This window comes from Pseudophryne corroboree, chromosome 4, assembly GCF_028390025.1.
Source record: "Pseudophryne corroboree isolate aPseCor3 chromosome 4, aPseCor3.hap2, whole genome shotgun sequence".
In the NCBI taxonomy this organism is placed as follows: Eukaryota; Metazoa; Chordata; class Amphibia; order Anura; family Myobatrachidae; genus Pseudophryne; species Pseudophryne corroboree.
The window spans coordinates 906,443,384-906,462,976 of record NC_086447.1 but is presented as its reverse complement, the minus strand read 5'-3'; the positions used below and the strand labels follow the sequence as shown (position 1 = coordinate 906,462,976).

Genomic DNA, 19,593 nt, shown 5'->3' with positions numbered 1-19,593 from the left:
TAATGATGGGCACCACTGTAAGAACATAGAGGCAGCAGTTAGGGTAATGATGGGCACCATGGTAAGAACATAGAGGCAGCAATCAGGGTAATGATGGGCACCACGGTAAGAACATAGGGGCAGCAGTCAGGGTAATGATGGGCACCACGGTAAGAATATAGAAGTAGCAGTCAGGGTAATGATGGGCACCACGGTAAGAACATAGAGGCAGCAGTCAGGGTAATGATGGGCACCATGGTAAGAACATAGAGACAGCAGTCAGGGTAATGATGGGCACCACGATAAGAACATACAGGCAGCAGTCAGAGTAATGATGGGCACCACGGTAAGAACATAGAGGCAGCAGTCTGAGTCATGATGGGCACCACGGTAAGAACATAGAGGCAGCTGTCAGGGTAATGATGGACACCACTGTAAGAACATAGAGGCAGCAGTCAGGGTAATGAAGGGCACCACGGTAAGAACATAGAGGCAGCAGTCAGGGAAATATTGGGCACCGCTGTAAGAACATAGAAGAAATGGTCAGGGTAATAATGGGCACCGCTGTTAGAACATAGAGAAAGCAGTCAGGGTAATGATGGGCACCACTCTAAGAACATAGGGGTTTATTTACTAAGATTCGTAATTTCCGAAAAAAGGTCAAAGTTCAATCACGAATGACATCGACAGTGTAAAACTGCAACTTTTTGAATGGATTACGACTAATTTACTAAGCTGTCGTATTCGTGTTTTTCTTTGCTTCCGATGTCGATGTCATTCGTGTTTTTTTACCTAATTTAACGGCAGTGATTAGCAAAACACTGCCGTTTTTTTTTACAATCAATCTCGGCCGGATTTGTGTGATCCGTGCTGGGTTTTTATTTTTTTATTTTTAAAAGTAAACAATGTAATTTTTTTAAAAAAAATGCGTGGGGTCCCCCCTCCTAAGCATAACCAGCCTCGGGCTCTTTGAGCCGATCCTGGTTGCAGAATTATGGGGAAAAAAATGACAGGGGTTCCCCCATATTTAAGCAACCAGCATCGGGCTCTGCGCCTGGTCCTGGTCCCAAAAATACGGGGGACAAAAAGAGTAGGGGTCCCCCGTATTTTTAAAACCAGCACCGGGCTCCACTAGCTGGACAGATAATGCCACAGCCGGGGGTCACTTTTATATAGTGCCCTGCGGCCGTGGCATCAAAAATCCAACTAGTCACCCCTGGCCGGGGTACCCTGGGGGAGTGGGGACCCCCTCAATCAAGGGGTCCCCCCCCCCAGCCACCCAAGGGCCAGGGGTGAAGCCCGAGGCTGTCCCCCCCCATCCAATGGGCTGCGGATGGGAGGGCTGATAGCCTTTGTTGTAAAATAAAAGATATTGTTTTTAGTAGCAGTACTACAAGTCCCAGCAAGCCTCCCCCGCATGCTGGTACTTGGAGAACCACAAGTACCAGCATGCGGCGGAAAAACTGGCCCGCTGGTACCTGTAGTACTATTACTAAAAAAATACCCAAAAAAACACAAGACACACACACCGTGAAAGTATAATTTTATTAAATACATACACACATACATACATACTTACCTTAAGTTCCCACGCAGGTCGGTCCTCTTGTCCAGTAGAATCCAAGGGGTACCTGTTGAAAAAATTATACTCACGAGATCCAGTGGTCCAGGCTCCTCGGCAAATCCAGGGTTAATCCACGTACTTGAATAAAATAAAAAAACGCTGTCACGACCACGAACTGAAAGGTGACCCATGTTTGCACATGGGTCACCTTGCCCCGAATGCCAGAAACCCACTTTGCCTTCTGGCTAAGTGGGTTTCTTCAGCCAATCAGGGAGTGCCACGTTGTAGCACTCTCCTGATCAGCTGTGTGCTCCTGTCTTCACTGACAGGCAGCACACGGCAGTGTTACAATGTAGCGCCTATGCGCTACATTGTAACCAATGATGGGAACTTTCTGCCCTGCGGTTGACCTAAAGTGACGTCACCGCTGAGCAGAAAGTTCCCATCATTGGTTACAATGTAGCGCATAGGCGCTACATTGTAACACTGCCGCGTGCTGCCTGTCAGTGAAGACAGGAGCACACAGCTGATCAGGAGAGTGCTACAACGTGGCACTCCCTGATTGGCTGAAGAAACCCACTTAGCCAGAAGGCAAAGTGGGTTTCTGGCATTCGGGGCAAGGTGACCCATGTGCAAACATGGGTCACCTTTCAGTTCGTGGTCGTGACAGCGTTTTTTTATTTTATTCAAGTACGTGGATTAACCCTGGATTTGCCGAGGAGCCTGGACCACTGGATCTCGTGAGTATAATTTTTTCAACAGGTACCCCTTGGATTCTACTGGACAAGAGGACCGACCTGCGTGGGAACTTAAGGTAAGTATGTATGTATGTGTGTATGTAATAAAATTATACTTTCACGGTGTGTGTGTCTTGTGTTTTTTTTGGTATTTTTTTAGTAATAGTACTACAGGTACCAGCGGGCCAGTTTTTCCGCCGCATGCTGGTACTTGTGGTTCTCCAAGTACCAGCATGCGGGGGAGACTTGCTGGGACTTGTAGTACTGCTACTAAAAACAATATCTTTTATTTTTCAACAAAGGCTATCAGCCCTCCCATCCGCAGCCCATTGGATGGGGGGGGACAGCCTCGGGCTTCACCCCTGGCCCTTGGGTGGCTGGGGGGGGGGGGACCCCTTGATTGAAGGGGTCCTCACTCCCCCAGGGTACCCCGGCCAGGGGTGACTAGTTGGATTTTTGATGCCACGGCCGCAGGGCGCAGTATAAAAGTGACCCCCGGCTGTGGCATTATCTGTCCAGCTAGTGGAGCCCGGTGCTGGTTTTAAAAATACGGGGGACCCCTACTCTTTTTGTCCCCCGTATTTTTGGGACCAGGACCAGGCGCAGAGCCCGATGCTGGTTGCTTAAATATGGGGGAACCCCTGTCATTTTTTTCCCCATATTTCTGCAACCAGGATCGGCTCAAAGAGCCCGAGGCTGGTTATGCTTAGGAGGGGGGACCCCACGCAATTTTTTTTTACAACAAAAAACACTTTCCCACCCCTTCCCATTGATATACATGCACGGATCTCATGGATCCCTGCATGCATCTCAAATCACGAATAAAAAAAGCAGGTCTGTTTTTTTTTAGGACTTTTTTGCGAATTGTAATTTTTCACGGCAGTGTTTTGTGTTTTTTTGCTTAGTAAATGACCGAGATTCGTATCTAAACAGGCGTAATTTGACCGATGGTGTATTCATTCGTAATTTATTACCTGAACTAGCAAAAAATTACGAATGCCCTCATCACTGCCGTGATTAGTGTTTAGTAAATGACCGAGATTGACCGAGATGACACTTTGATGAAAAAACGGCATCTCGGTCAAAATCGGGAGCTTAGTAAATATACCCCATAGAGTCAGAAGTCGGGGTAATGATGGGAACCGCTGTAAGAATATAGAGGCAGCAGTCAGGGTAATTATGGGCACTGCTGTAAGAACATAGAAGAAGCAGTCAGGGTAATAATGGGCACCACTATAAGAACATAGAGACAGCAGTTAGGGTAATAATGGACACCGCTGTAAGAACATAAAGGCAGCAGTCAGGGTAATGATGTGCACCACTATAAGAACATAGAGACAGCAGTCAGTGTAATGAAGGGCACCACGGTAAGCAGTCAGGGTAATGATGGGAACCACTGTAAGAACATAGAGGCAGCAGTCAAGGTAATGATGGGCACCATTATAAGAACATAGAGACAGCAGTCAGGGTAGTGATGGGCATCACGGTAAGAACATAGATGCAGCAGTCAGGGTAATGATGGGCACCACGGTAAGTACATAGAGGCAGCAGTCAGGGTTATGATGGGCACCACGGTAAGAACATAGAGGCAGCAGTCAGGGTAATGATGGGCACCACGGTAAGAACATAGAGGCAGCAGTCAGGGTAATGATGGGCACCACTCTAAGAACATAGAGACAGCAGTCAGGGTAATAATGGGCACCGCTGTAAAAACATAGATGCAGCAGTCAGGGTAATAATGGGCACCGCTGTGAAAACGTAGAGACAGCAGTCAGGGAAATGATGGGCACCACGACAAAAACATAGAGGCAGCAGTCAGGGTAATAATGGGCACCACGGTAAGAACATACAGGCAGCAGTCAGGGTAATGATGGGCACCGCTGTAAGAACATAGAGGCAGCAGTCAAGGTAATGATGGGCACCGCTGTAAGAACCTAGGGGCAGCAGTCAGGGTAATGATGGGAACCGCTGTAAGTACGTAGAGGCAGCAGTCAGGGTAATTATGGGCACTGCTGTAAGAACATAGAAGAAGCAGTCAGGGTAATAATGGGCACCACTATAAGAACATAGGCCCTCATTCCGAGTTGTTCGCTCGCAAGGCGATTTTAGCAGAGTTGCTCACGCTAAGCCGCCGCCTACTGGGAGTGAATCTTAGCATCTTAAAATTGCGAACGAAGTAATCGCAATATTGCGATTACACACCTCGTAGCAGTTTCTGAGTAGCTTCAGACTTACTCGGCATCTGCGATCAGTTCAGTGCTTGTCGTCCCTGGTTTGACGTCACAAACACACCCAGCGTTCGCCCAGACACTCCCCCGTTTCTCCGGCCACTCCTGCGTTTTTTCCGGAAACGGTAGCGTTTTTTCCCACACGCCCATAAAACGGCCTGTTTCCGCCCAGTAACACCCATTTCCTGTCAATCACATTACGATCGCCAAAACGATGAAAAAGCCGTGAGTAAAATTACTAAGTGCATAGCAAATTTACTTGGCGCAGTCGCAGTGCGGACATTGCGCATGCGCATTAAGCGGAAAATCGCTGCGATGCGAAGATTTTTACCGAGCGAACAACTCGGAATGAGGGCCATAGAGACAGCAGTTAGGGTAATAATGGACACCGCTGTAAGAACTTAAAGGCAGCAGTCAGGGTAATGATGTGCACCACTATAAGAACATAGAGACAGCAGTCAGTGTAATGAAGGGCACCACGGTAAGCAGTCAGGGTAATGATGGGAACCACTGTAAGAACATAGAGGCAGCAGTCAAGGTAATGATGGGCACCACGGTAAGAACATAGAGGCAGCAGTAAGGGTAATGATGGGCACCATGGTAAGAACATAGAGGCAGCAGTCAGGGTAATAATGGGCACCACTATAAGAACATAGAGACAGCAGTCAGGGTAATAATGGACACCGCTGTAAGAACATAAAGGCAGCAGTCAGGGTAATGATGTGCACCACTATAAGAACATAGAGACAGCAGTCAGTGTAATGAAGGGCACCACGGTAAGCAGTCAGGGTAATGATGGGAACCACTGTAAGAACATAGAGGCAGCAGTCAAGGTAATGATGGGCACCATTATAAGAACATAGAGACAGCAGTCAGGGTAGTGATGGGCATCACGGTAAGAACATAGATGCAGCAGTCAGGGTAATGATGGGCACCACGGTAAGTACATAGAGGCAGCAGTCAGGGTTATGATGGGCACCACGGTAAGAACATAGAGGCAGCAGTCAGGGTAATGATGGGCACCACGGTAAGAACATAGAGGCAGCAGTCAGGGTAATAATGGGCACCACGGTATGAACATAGAGGCAGCAGTCAGAGTCATGAGGGGCACCACGGTAAGAACATAGAGGCAGCAGTCAGGGTAATGATGAGCACCACTGTAAAAACATAGAGGCAGCAGTCAGGGTAATGATGGGCACCACGGTAAGTACATAGAGGCAGCAGTCAGGGTAATGATGGGCACCACGGTAAGAACATAGAGGCAGCAGTCAGGGTAATGATGGGCACCACGATAAGAACATACAGGCAGCAGTCAGAGTAATGATGGGCACCACGGTAAGAACATAGAGGCAGCAGTCTGAGTCATGATGGGCACCACGGTAAGAACATAGAGGCAGCAGTCAGGGTAATGATGGACACCACTGTAAGAACATAGAGGCAGCAGTCAGGGTAATGAAGGGCACCACGGTAAGAACATAGAGGCAGCAGTCAGGGAAATATTGGGCACCGCTGTAAGAACATAGGAGAAATGGTCAGGGTAATAATGGGCACCGCTGTTATAACATAGAGAAAGCAGTCAGGGTAATGATGGGCACCACGGTAAGAACATAGAGGCAGCAGTCAAGGTAATGATGTGCACCATTATAAGAACATAGAGACAGCAGTCAGGGTAATGATGGGCACTACACTAAGAACATAGAGGTAGCAGTGAGGGTAATGATGGGCACCACGGTAAGAACATATAGGCAGCAGTCAGGGTAATGATGGACACCACTGTAAGAACATAGAGGCAGCAGTCAAGGTAATGATGGTCACCACGGTAAGAACATAGAGGCAGCAGTCAGGGTAATAATGGGCACCACGGTAAGAACATAGAGGCAGCAGTCAGGGTAATGATGGGCACCACTCTAAGAACATAGAGACAGCAGTCAGGGTAATAATGGGCACCGCTGTAAAAACATAGATGCAGCAGTCAGGGTAATAATGGGCACCGCTGTGAAAACGTAGAGACAGCAGTCAGGGAAATGATGGGCACCACGACAAAAACATAGAGGCAGCAGTCAGGGTAATAATGGGCACCACGGTAAGAACATACAGGCAGCAGTCAGGGTAATGATGGGCACCGCTGTAAGAACATAGAGGCAGCAGTCAAGGTAATGATGGGCACCGCTGTAAGAACCTAGGGGCAGCAGTCAGGGTAATGATGGGCACCACTGTAAGAACATGGAGGCAGCAGTCAGTGTAATGATGGGCACCACTGTAAGAACATAGAGGCAGCAGTCAGGGTAATGATGGGCACCACTATAAGAACATAGAGACAGCAGTCAGGGTAATGATGGGCACCACGATAAGAACATACAGGCAGCAGTCAGCGTATTGATGGGCACCACGGTAAGAACATAGAGGCAGCAGTCTGAGTCATGATGGGCACCACGGTAAGAACATAGAGACAGCAGTCAGGGTAATGAAGGGCACCACGGTAAGAACATAGAGGCAGCAGTCAGGGAAATATTGGGCACCGCTGTAAGAACATAGAAGAAATGGTCAGGGTAATAATGGGCACCGCTGTTAGAACATAGAGAATGCAGTCAGGGTAATGATGGGCACCACTCTAAGAACATAGAGTCAGAAGTCGGGGTAATGATGGGAACCGCTGTAAGAACATAGAGGCAGCAGTCAGGGTAATTATGGGCACCGCTGTAAGAACATAGAGGCAGCAGTCGGGGTAATTATGGGCACCGCTGTAAGTACATAGAGGCAGCAGTCAGGGTAATGATGGGCACCAGTGTAAGAACATAGAGACAGCAGTCAGGGTAATGCTGGGCACCACGGTGATAACATAGAGGCAGCAGTCAGGGTCATCATGGGCACCACTATAAGAACATAGAGACAGCAGTCAAGGTAATGAAGGGCACCACTATATGAACATAGAGACAGCAGTCAGGGTAATGATGGGCACCATGGTAAGAACATAGAGACAGCAGTCAGGGTAATAATGGGCACCATTGTAAGAACATACAGGCAGCAGTCAGGGTAATGAGGAGCACCATTGTAAGAACATAGAGGCAGCAGTCAGGGTAATGATGGGCACCGCTGTAAGAACATAGATGCAGCAGTCAGGGTAATGATGGGCACCACGGTAAGAACATAGAGGCAGCAGTCAGGGTAATGATGGGCACCACGGTAAGAACATAGAGGCAGCAGTCAGGGTAATGATGGGTACCACGGTAAGAACAAAGAGACATCAGTTAGGGTAATTATGGGTACCGCTGTAAGAACATAGAAGAAGCAGTCAGGGTAATAATGGGCACCACTTTAAGAACATAGAGACAGCAGTCAGGTTAATAATGGACACCGCTGTAAGAACAGAAAGGCAGCAGTCAGGGTAATGATGGGCACCACTATAAGAACATAGAGATAGCAGTCAGTGTAATGAAGGGCACCACGGTAAGAACATAGAGGCAGCAGTCAGGGTAATGACGGGCACCACGGTAAGAACATAGAGACAGCAGTCAGGGTAATGATGGGCACCGCTGTAAGAACATAGAGACAGCAGTCAGGGTAATAATGGGCACCATTGTAATAACATAGAGGTAGAAGTCAGGGTAATGATGGGCACCATTGTAAGAACATACAGGCAGCAGTCCGGGTAAGGAGGGGCACCACTGTAAGAACATAGAGGCAGCAGTCAGTGTAATGATGGGCACCACTGTAAGAACATAGAGGCAGCAGTCAGGGTAATGATGGGCACCACTATAAGAACATAGAGACAGCAGTCAGGGTAATGATGGGCACCACGATAAGAACATACAGGCAGCAGTCAGAGTAATGATGGGCACCACGGTAAGAACATAGAGGCAGCAGTCTGAGTCATGATGGGCACCACGGTAAGAACATAGAGGCAGCAGTCAGGGTAATGATGGACACCACTGTAAGAACATAGAGGCAGCAGTCAGGGTAATGAAGGGCACCACGGTAAGAACATAGAGGCAGCAGTCAGGGAAATATTGGGCACCGCTGTAAGAACATAGAAGAAATGGTCAGGGTAATAATGGGCACCGCTGTTAGAACATAGAGAAAGCAGTCAGGGTAATGATGGGCACCACTCTAAGAACATAGAGTCAGAAGTCGGGATATGATGGGAACCGCTGTAAGAACATAGAGGCAGCAGTCAGGGTAATTATGGGCACCGCTGTAAGAACATAGAAGAAGCAGTCAGGGTAATAATGGGCACCACTATAAGAACATAGAGACAGCAGTCAGGGTAATAATGGACACCGCTGTAAGAACATAAAGGCAGCAGTCAGGGTAATGATGTGCACCACTATAAGAACATAGAGACAGCAGTCAGTGTAATGAAGGGCACCACGGTAAGCAGTCAGGGTAATGATGGGAACCACTGTAAGAACATAGAGGCAGCAGTCAAGGTAATGATGGGCACCACGGTAAGAACATAGAGGCAGCAGTAAGGGTAATGATGGGCACCACGGTAAGAACATAGAGGTAGCAGTCAAGGTAATGATGGGCACCATTATAAGAACATAGAGACAGCAGTCAGGGTAGTGATGGGCATCACGATAAGAACATAGATGCAGCAGTCAGGGTAATGATGGGCACCACGGTAAGTACATAGAGGCAGCAGTCAGGGTTATGATGGGCACCACGGTAAGAACATAGAGGCAGCAGTCAGGGTAATGATGGGCACCACTGTAAGAACATAGAGGCAGCAGTCAAGGTAATGATAGTCACCACGGTAAGAACATAGAGGCAGCAGTCAGGGTAATAATGGGCAACACGGTAAGAACATAGAGGCAGCAGTCAGGGTAATGATGGGCACCACGGTAAGAACATAGAGGCAGCAGTCAGGGTAATATTGGGCACCACGGTAAGAACATAGAGGCAGCAGTCAGGGTAATGATGGGCACCACTGTAAGAACATAGAGGCAGCAGTCAAGGTAATGATGGTCACCACGGTAAGAACATAGAGGCAGCAGTCAGGGTAATAATGGGCACCACGGTAAGAACATAGAGGCAGCAGTCAGGGTAATAATGGGCACCACGGTAAGAACATAGAGGCAGCAGTCAGGGTAATGATGGGCACCACTGTAAGAACATAGAGGCAGCAGTCAAGGTAATGATGGTCACCACGGTAAGAACATAGAGGCAGCAGTCAGGGTAATAATGGGCACCACGGTAAGAACATAGAGGCAGCAGTCAGGGTAATAATGGGCACCACGGTAAGAACATAGAGGCAGCAGTCAGGGTAATAATGGGCACCACGGTAAGAACATAGAGGCAGCAGTCATGGTAATGATGGGCACCACTGTAAAAACATACAGGCAGCAGTCAGGGTAATAATGGGCACCACGGTAAGAACAGAGAGGCAGCAGTCAGGGTAATGATGGGCACCATGGTAAGAACATAGAGGCAGCAATCAGGGTAATGATGGGCACCACTGTAAGAACATAGAGGCAGCAGTCAAGGTAATGATGTGCACCATTATAAGAACATAGAGACAGCAGTCAGGGTAATGATGGGCACTACGCTAAGAACATAGAGGCAGCAGTGAGGGTAATGATGGGCACCACGGTAAGAACATAGAGGCAGCAGTCAGGGTAATAATGGACACCACTGTAAGAACATAGAGGCAGCAGTCAAAGTAATGATGGTCACCACGGTAAGAACATAGAGGCAGCAGTCAGGGTAATAATGGGCACCACGGTAAGAACATAGAGGCAGCAGTCAGAGTCATGAGGGGCACCACGGTAAGAACATAGAGGCAGCAGTCAGGGTAATGATGGGCACCACTGTAAGAACATAGAGGCAGCAGTCAGGGTAATGATGGGCACCACGGTAAGAACAGAGAGGCAGCAGTCAGGGTAATGATGGGCACCACGGTAAGAACATAGAGGCAGCAATCAGGGTAATGATGGGCACCACGGTAAGAACATAGGGGCAGCAGTCAGGGTAATGATGGGCACCACGGTAAGAACATAGAGGCAGCAGTCAGGGTAATGATAGGCACCACGGTAAGAATATAGAAGCAGCAGTCAGGGTAATGATGGGCACCACGGTAAGAACATAGAGGCAGCAGTCAGGGTAATGATGGGCACCATGGTAAGAACATAGAGACAGCAGTCAGGGTAATGATGGGCACCACGATAAGAACATACAGGCAGCAGTCAGAGTATTGATGGGCACCACGGTAAGAACATAGAGGCAGCAGTCTGAGTCATGATGGGCACCACGGTAAGAACATAGAGGCAGCTGTCAGGGTAATGATGGACACCACTGTAAGAACATAGAGGCAGCAGTCAGGGTAATGAAGGGCACCACGGTAAGAACATAGAGGCAGCAGTCAGGGAAATATTGGGCACCGCTGTAAGAACATAGAAGAAATGGTCAGGGTAATAATGGGCACCGCTGTTAGAACATAGAGAAAGCAGTCAGGGTAATGATGGGCACCACTCTAAGAACATAGAGTCAGAAGTCGGGGTAATGATGGGAACCGCTGTAAGAACATAGAGGCAGCAGTCAGGGTAATTATGGGCACTGCTGTAAGAACATAGAAGAAGCAGTCAGGGTAATAATGGGCACCACTATAAGAACATAGAGACAGCAGTTAGGGTAATAATGGACACCGCTGTAAGAACATAAAGGCAGCAGTCAGGGTAATGATGTGCACCACTATAAGAACATAGAGACAGCAGTCAGTGTAATGAAGGGCACCACGGTAAGCAGTCAGGGTAATGATGGGAACCACTGTAAGAACATAGAGGCAGCAGTCAAGGTAATGATGGGCACCACGGTAAGAACATAGAGGCAGCAGTAAGGGTAATGATGGGCACCATGGTAAGAACATAGAAGAAGCAGTCAGGGTAATAATGGGCACCACTATAAGAACATAGAGACAGCAGTCAGGGTAATAATGGACACCGCTGTAAGAACATAAAGGCAGCAGTCAGGGTAATGATGTGCACCACTATAAGAACATAGAGACAGCAGTCAGTGTAATGAAGGGCACCACGGTAAGCAGTCAGGGTAATGATGGGAACCACTGTAAGAACATAGAGGCAGCAGTCAAGGTAATGATGGGCACCACGGTAAGAACATAGAGGCAGCAGTAAGGGTAATGATGGGCACCACGGTAAGAACATAGAGGTAGCAGTCAAGGTAATGATGGGCACCATTATAAGAACATAGAGACAGCAGTCAGGGTAGTGATGGGCATCACGGTAAGAACATAGATGCAGCAGTCAGGGTAATGATGGGCACCACGGTAAGTACATAGAGGCAGCAGTCAGGGTTATGATGGGCACCACGGTAAGAACATAGAGGCAGCAGTCAGGGTAATGATGGGCACCACTGTAAGAACATAGAGGCAGCAGTCAAGGTAATGATGGTCACCACGGTAAGAACATAGAGGCAGCAGTCATGGTAATAATGGGCAACACGGTAAGAACATAGAGGCAGCAGTCAGGGTAATGATGGGCACCACGGTAAGAACATAGAGGCAGCAGTCAGGGTAATATTGGGCACCACGGTAAGAACATAGAGGCAGCAGTCAGGGTAATGATGGGCACCACTGTAAGAACATAGAGGCAGCAGTCAAGGTAATTATGGTTACCACGGTAAGAACATAGAGGCAGCAGTCAGGGTAATAATGGGCACCACGGTAAGAACATAGAGGCAGCAGTCAGGGTAATGATGGGCACCACGGTAAGAACATAGAGGCAGCAGTCAGGGTAATAATGGGCACCACGGTAAGAACATAGAGGCAGCAGTCAGGGTAATGATGGGCACCACTGTAAGAACATAGAGGCAGCAGTCAAGGTAATGATGGTCACCACGGTAAGAACATAGAGGCAGCAGTCAGGGTAATAATGGGCACCACGGTAAGAACATAGAGGCAGCAGTCAGGGTAATAATGGGCACCACGGTAAGAACATAGAGGCAGCAGTCAGGGTAATAATGGGCACCACGGTAAGAACATAGAGGCAGCAGTCATGGTAATGATGGGCACCACTGTAAAAACATACAGGCAGCAGTCAGGGTAATAATGGGCACCACGGTAAGAACATAGAGGCAGCAGTCAGGGTAATGATGGGCACCATGGTAAGAACATAGAGGCAGCAATCAGGGTAATGATGGGCACCACTGTAAGAACATAGAGGCAGCAGTCAAGGTAATGATGTGCACCATTATAAGAACATAGAGACAGCAGTCAGGGTAATGATGGGCACTACGCTAAGAACATAGAGGCAGCAGTGAGGGTAATGATGGGCACCACGGTAAGAACATAGAGGCAGCAGTCAAGGTAATGATGGTCACCACGGTAAGAACATAGAGGCAGCAGTCAGGGTAATAATGGGCACCACGGTAAGAACATAGAGGCAGCAGTCAGAGTCATGAGGGGCACCACGGTAAGAACATAGAGGCAGCAGTCAGGGTAATGATGGGCACCACTGTAAGAACATAGAGGCAGCAGTTAGGGTAATGATGGGCACCACGGTAAGAACAGAGAGGCAGCAGTCAGGGTAATGATGGGCACCATGGTAAGAACATAGAGGCAGCAATCAGGGTAATGATGGGCACCACGGTAAGAACATAGGGGCAGCAGTCAGGGTAATGATGGGCACCACGGTAAGAACATAGAGGCAGCAGTCAGGGTAATGATGGGCACCACGGTAAGAATATAGAAGCAGCAGTCAGGGTAATGATGGGCACCACGGTAAGAACATAGAGGCAGCAGTCAGGGTAATGATGGGCACCGCGATAAGAACATACAGGCAGCAGTCAGAGTAATGATGGGCACCACGGTAAGAACATAGAGGCAGCAGTCTGAGTCATGATGGGCACCACGGTAAGAACATAGAGGCAGCTGTCAGGGTAATGATGGACACCACTGTAAGAACATAGAGGCAGCAGTCAGGGTAATGAAGGGCACCACGGTAAGAACATAGAGGCAGCAGTCAGGGAAATATTGGGCACCGCTATAAGAACATAGAAGAAATGGTCAGGGTAATAATGGGCACCGCTGTTAGAACATAGAGGCAGCAGTCAGGGTAATGATGGGCACCACTCTAAGAACATAGAGTCAGAAGTCGGGGTAATGATGGGAACCGCTGTAAGAACATAGAGGCAGCAGTCAGGGTAATTATGGGCACTGCTGTAAGAACATAGAAGAAGCAGTCAGGGTAATAATGGGCACCACTATAAGAACATAGAGACAGCAGTTAGGGTAATAATGGACACCGCTGTAAGAACATAAAGGCAGCAGTCAGGGTAATGATGTGTACCGCTATAAGAATATAGAGAAAGCAGTCAGTGTAATGAAGGGCACCACGGTAAGCAGTCAGGGTAATGATGGGAACCACTCTAAGAACATAGAGGCAGCAGTCAAGGTAATGATGGGCACCACGGTAAGAACATAGAGGCAGCAGTAAGGGTAATGATGGGCACCATGGTAAGAACATAGAGGCAGCAGTCAGGGTAATGATGGGCACCACTGTAAGAACATAGAGGCAGCAGTCAAGGTAATGATGGGCACCATTATAAGAACATAGAGACAGCAGTCAGGGTAGTGATGGGCATCATGGTAAGAACATAGATGCAGCAGTCAGGGTAATGATGGGCACCACGGTAAGTACATAGAGGCAGCAGTCAGGGTTATGATGGGCACCACGGTAAGAACATAAAGGCAGCAGTCAGGGTAATGATGTGCACCACTATAAGAACATAGAGACAGCAGTCAGTGTAATGAAGGGCACCACGGTAAGCAGTCAGGGTAATGATGGGAACCACTGTAAGAACATAGAGGCAGCAGTCAAGGTAATGATGGGCACCACGGTAAGAACATAGGGGCAGCAGTAAGGGTAATGATGGGCACCATGGTAAGAACATAGAGGCAGCAGTCAGGGTAATGATGGGCACCACTGTAAGAACATAGAGGCAGCAGTCAAGGTAATGATGGGCACCATTATAAGAACATAGAGACAGCAGTCAGGGTAGTGATGGGCATCACGGTAAGAACATAGATGCAGCAGTCAGGGTAATGATGGGCACCACGGTAAGTACATAGAGGCAGCAGTCAGGGTTATGATGGGCACCACGGTAAGAACATAGAGGCAGCAGTCAGGGTAATAATGGGCACCACGGTATGAACATAGAGGCAGCAGTCAGAGTCATGAGGGGCACCACGGTAAGAACATAGAGGCAGCAGTCAGGGTAATGATGGGCACCACGGTAAGAACATAGAGGCAGCAGTCAGGGTAATAATGGGCACCACGGTATGAACATAGAGGCAGCAGTCAGAGTCATGAGGGGCACCACGGTAAGAACATAGAGGCAGCAGTCAGGGTAATGATGGGCACCACTGTAAAAACATAGAGGCAGCAGTCAGGGTAATGATGGGCACCACGGTAAGAACATAGAGGCAGCAGTCAGGGTAATGATGGGCACCACGATAAGAACATACAGGCAGCAGTCAGAGTAATGATGGGCACCACGGTAAGAACATAGAGGCAGCAGTCTGAGTCATGATGGGCACCACGGTAAGAACATAGAGGCAGAAGTCAGGGTAATGATGGACACCACTGTAAGAACATAGAGGCAGCAGTCAGGGTAATGAAGGGCACCACGGTAAGAACATAGAGGCAGCAGTCAGGGAAATATTGGGCACCGCTGTAAGAACATAGAAGAAATGGTCAGGGTAATAATGGGCACCGCTGTTAGAACATAGAGAAAGCAGTCAGGGTAATGATGGGCACCACAGTAAGAACATAGAGGCAGCAGTCAAGGTAATGATGTGCACCATTATAAGAACATAGAGACAGCAGTCAGGGTAATGATGGGCACTACACTAAGAACATAGAGGTAGCAGTGAGGGTAATGATGGGCACCACGGTAAGAACATAGAGGCAGCAGTCAGGGTAATGATGGACACCACTGTAAGAACATAGAGGCAGCAGTCAAGGTAATGATGGTCACCACGGTAAGAACATAGAGGCAGCAGTCAGGGTAATAATGGGCACCACGGTAAGAACATAGAGGCAGCAGTCAGGGTAATGATGGGCACCACAGTAAGAACATAGAGGCAGCAGTTATAGTAATGATGGCCATTACTTCACTGAAGAGTATATATAATTTGGAGGTTGATACTGTATGTGCCATCATTAGGCTAATGGTAAGGAAGGATTGCCCAAAAGAGGCATACAGTATTAAACCTTTTAAAGAGGACTAATTTGGGTGCTGCCCAATCAGCTTCTAATGATAATTTACCAAGTACATTGTATAAAGTGATAGCTAGCAGCTGATTGGTTAATATGGGCAACTTCTCCTACTGATCTCTTTAGAAGCTTTGAGTCACCTCTCCCCAAGTATCATATATTAAGTATAGGGCTGGATTTATATATGGCTGAGGATTCCGGAGCACACACTAGCTGCACATGTAACCCCCATTTGTGTTACAGAACAGAACACAGCGGCACTGCTCTGCACTATTCCCTGCCCTGCGTCCATTTATCTCTGCTGATGAAAGAAAACAACTTGGACATGAACGCTGTACAGGGAAAGGACTGCTGCTCACCCCTGCCACCCTCAGGCACAGGCCCACTGTGCCTAATAATAATTCAGCCATGACACAAGTGTATTGAAATAATCACAAAATAGACGTATAACACGTAATGTTATTTTTTTTATTGTACGTTATAGCATACTGTATATTATATATCCCCTAAGTGAGGCTCCATCACAGTACCACCCTTTACACAGGGTAACCCCTAAACCAGCTAGTCACACTTACCAAGCGGATTGTTTCTGGGCAGTAGAAGGAAATCGGATAACCTGAAGGAAAGCCAAGTGATCACAGGAAACATTCTCAAACGTTCTCCAAGGAATGAACTAACCCCTGGTGTACAGAAATAAATCAGACTTTTCACATATTTTTATGTCTGTGATATGTCTAATGTAAATATTACTTACAGGATGAATGTAGATACAGTACATATTCTTTAGCACAGGACTGTATGTGGTGGGCATGAGATGGTTATATGGGCACAGGGCTGTATGTGGTGGGCATGAGATGGTTATATGGGCACAGGGCTGTATGTGGTGGGCATGAGACATTAATATGGGCACAGGGTTGTATGTGGGGGCATGAGACATTAATATGGGCACATGGCTGTATGTGGCGGGCATGAGATGTTAATAAGGGCACAGGGCTGTATGTGGTGGGCATGAGATGTTAATAAGAGCACACAGGGCTGTATGGGTGGGCATGAGACGTTAATATGGGCACAGGGCTGTATGTGGTGGGCATGAGACGTTAATATGGGCACAGAGCTGTATGTGATGGGCATGAGATGTTAATATGGGCACAGGGCTGTATGTGGTGGGCATGAGACGTTAATATGGACACAGGGCTGTATGTGGTGGGCATGAGATGTTAATATGGGCACAGAGCTGTATGTGATGGGCATGAGACATTAATATGGGCACAGGGCTGTATGTGGTGGGCATGAGATGTTAATATGGGCACAGGGCTGTATGTGGTGGGCATGAGATGTTAATATGGGCACAGGGCTGCACGTGGGGGCATGAGACGTTAATAAGGGCACAGGGCTGTATGTGGGGGCATGAGACGTTAATATGGGCATAGGGCTGTATGTGGTGGGCATGAGACGTTAATATGGGCACAGAGCTGTATGTGATGGGCATGAGACATTAATATGGGCACAGGGCTGTATGTGGTGGGCATGAGATGTTAATATGGGCACAGGGCTGTATGTGGTGGGCATGAGATGTTAATATGGGCACAGGGCTGCACGTGGGGGCATGAGACGTTAATAAGGGCACAGGGCTGTATGTGGGGGCATGAGACGTTAATATGGGCATAGGGCTGTATGTGGTGGGCATGAGACGTTAATATGGGCACAGGGCTGTATGTGGGGCATGAGACATTAATATGGGCACAGGGCTGTATGTGGGGGCATGAGATGTTAATATGGGCTCAGGGCTGTATGTGGTGGGCATGAGATGGTTATATGGGCACAGGGCTGTATGTGGTGGGTACATATAATCTTTATTATACATGCCCCTGTGTATTATATGGGCACATTGCATGGTAGTGTCACAGTTCACTGCAGCCAACTCCATCAGTGATCACCTGGGTCCGGGGAAGACTTTTTGCCACTTCACTTGTGCCAAATTGCACAGACCCCTTTGTATAATGGTTGAATGCAGGACACCCCCAGGCACAATGACTACAGATACCGTACATGCCAATGCTGTTATCATATGATTGGATTTACAAACAGGCCTAAGAGCTATCTGATTGACTCCGGAGGGCCCATCTGCAGGCTCCACGCGGCCCCTCACCTCTCTGGCATTGTAGTAGACTTTGGCTTTGTCCCAGAGTCTACTGCACAGGTCTCAGGGAACATGGCGCCCTTGCTATGTTCCTGGAGACATCTCTAGCACACATGTGCTAATCACCGGGAAAATGAACGCCACACTATTTTCCCAGTGATTTCTCTCTGCAGAGCTGGCCAACGAGGGACTCCGGAGAGGTAAGTATATTTATATGAGTGCAGGGTGTGTGGTGTGGGCCGCCTCTGGACCCAGGGACCCATGTGCTCCGCACACCCTGCACCCATCGTAGATGCGCCAATAATTGGGGCTCATTCTGAGACGGACGCAGCATTGTCATGCCTCCATCTTTTTGCAGTCGCCTGTCTATGACTTCATGCAAAAGCCACCTCAAAGCCCTTCATTGGGGTACATCTGTGCATACAAATGTGCAAGGACTGAGACTCCCCCTTGCAGTGTCCGCAGACACTGAAATACCGATTGCTCGGTCCTTAGACGCCACCACTGGTCACACAGCAGAAACTTATGGCAGGAACAGTTTCTCCATCCGAGAGTGGCCTCCTATGTTGAGTGTACATAACCGCTATCACCAACATACCAGCGACACTGCTATAACACGCCCATAAGACGTGCGCCCGCTAAGCCAATACTCAGGAACACCCACTATATTTTCAATGCACTTCTCCGCGCGTGCACCTGTAATCACAACTGCGACTCTGCACAAACGCAACACGGACCCATGCGCGGAGCGAATTAGACGCATCCGTGCTAGCAAAAAATCGCTCCACTGCGTCCAACATCAGCAGAGCGTCCACTTATAAATCAGAGCCATTATCTCTTTACAGGAATGTACAAAGACGTGATTGGGAGTCTAGAAGTTCCTGCCACACTGTAAAAACAAGCACATGGTAATGTGTCCTACAGTATGGCTTCCCCTTTGGAATCGTCAGCAATTGGGAAACAACCAGCGTCTGTTATATTTCATCACTGGCAAGTGCTAGTACAGAGTTTTGTTGTACTGTGAAGTTTTGCGGCAGCACCTCCTGATCTGATTCCAGTTGTACAGAACATACAGCTTCCGGCAGATACTGAAGATTTTAATATTATTGTATTATGGTTGTCATCATTAATATCATTCATCACTATATTCCATAGCTCTCTACAGCCACACATAGCGGTAAAGGGAGTTAATTTGCATAATAATAATAACTTTAAAAAAATAGAGTTCTTCTTCAAAATAATGTTATCCCAATTTTACTTCTGCCACTAGTTTCCTGCTATTGTTTATTCCCCCCACCCCGTTTTATCTTTTTCTTTTTTTTTATTCTTCCTCTCTTCCACCCCACCGTGTGTTTTTCTTGTTATGTTTACCTCCACTGATTGCCCGCCCTGCCATTGCGCCCTACATACAGGGTACATCATACTTCTACATAAGCATCAGTTTTCCCATGTATGAACTTGGCCCTTGTATGGCTCACCTCCCATAGTGTAACCTTCGAAGTGCGCCCAACATTGCTGCTAGTGATGAGCGGGTTCGGTTCCTCGGAATCCGAACCCCCCCGAACTTCAGCCTTTTTACACGGATCCGAGGCAGACTCGGATCTTCCCGCCTTGCTCGGCTAACCCGAGCGCGCCCGAACGTCATCATCCCGCTGTCGGATTCTCGCGAGGCTCGGATTCTATCGCGAGACTCGGATTCTATATAAGGAGCCGCGCG

General features: G+C 48.1%; 1 protein-coding gene across 3 annotated transcripts in view; it reads left to right on the top strand.

The window, feature by feature from the left end:
• Positions 1–16,450, top strand: part of LOC134910652 (calpain-13-like) — a 157,197-nt gene extending 140,747 nt beyond the window's left edge. For all 3 annotated transcript variants that reach the window (XM_063918941.1, XM_063918942.1, XM_063918939.1), the window contains one exon: positions 15,980–16,450. The gene's annotated coding sequence lies outside the window, so the exon portion shown is untranslated. The remainder of the gene's footprint in view (positions 1–15,979) is intronic.
• Positions 16,451–19,593: the final 3,143 nt, after the last annotated feature.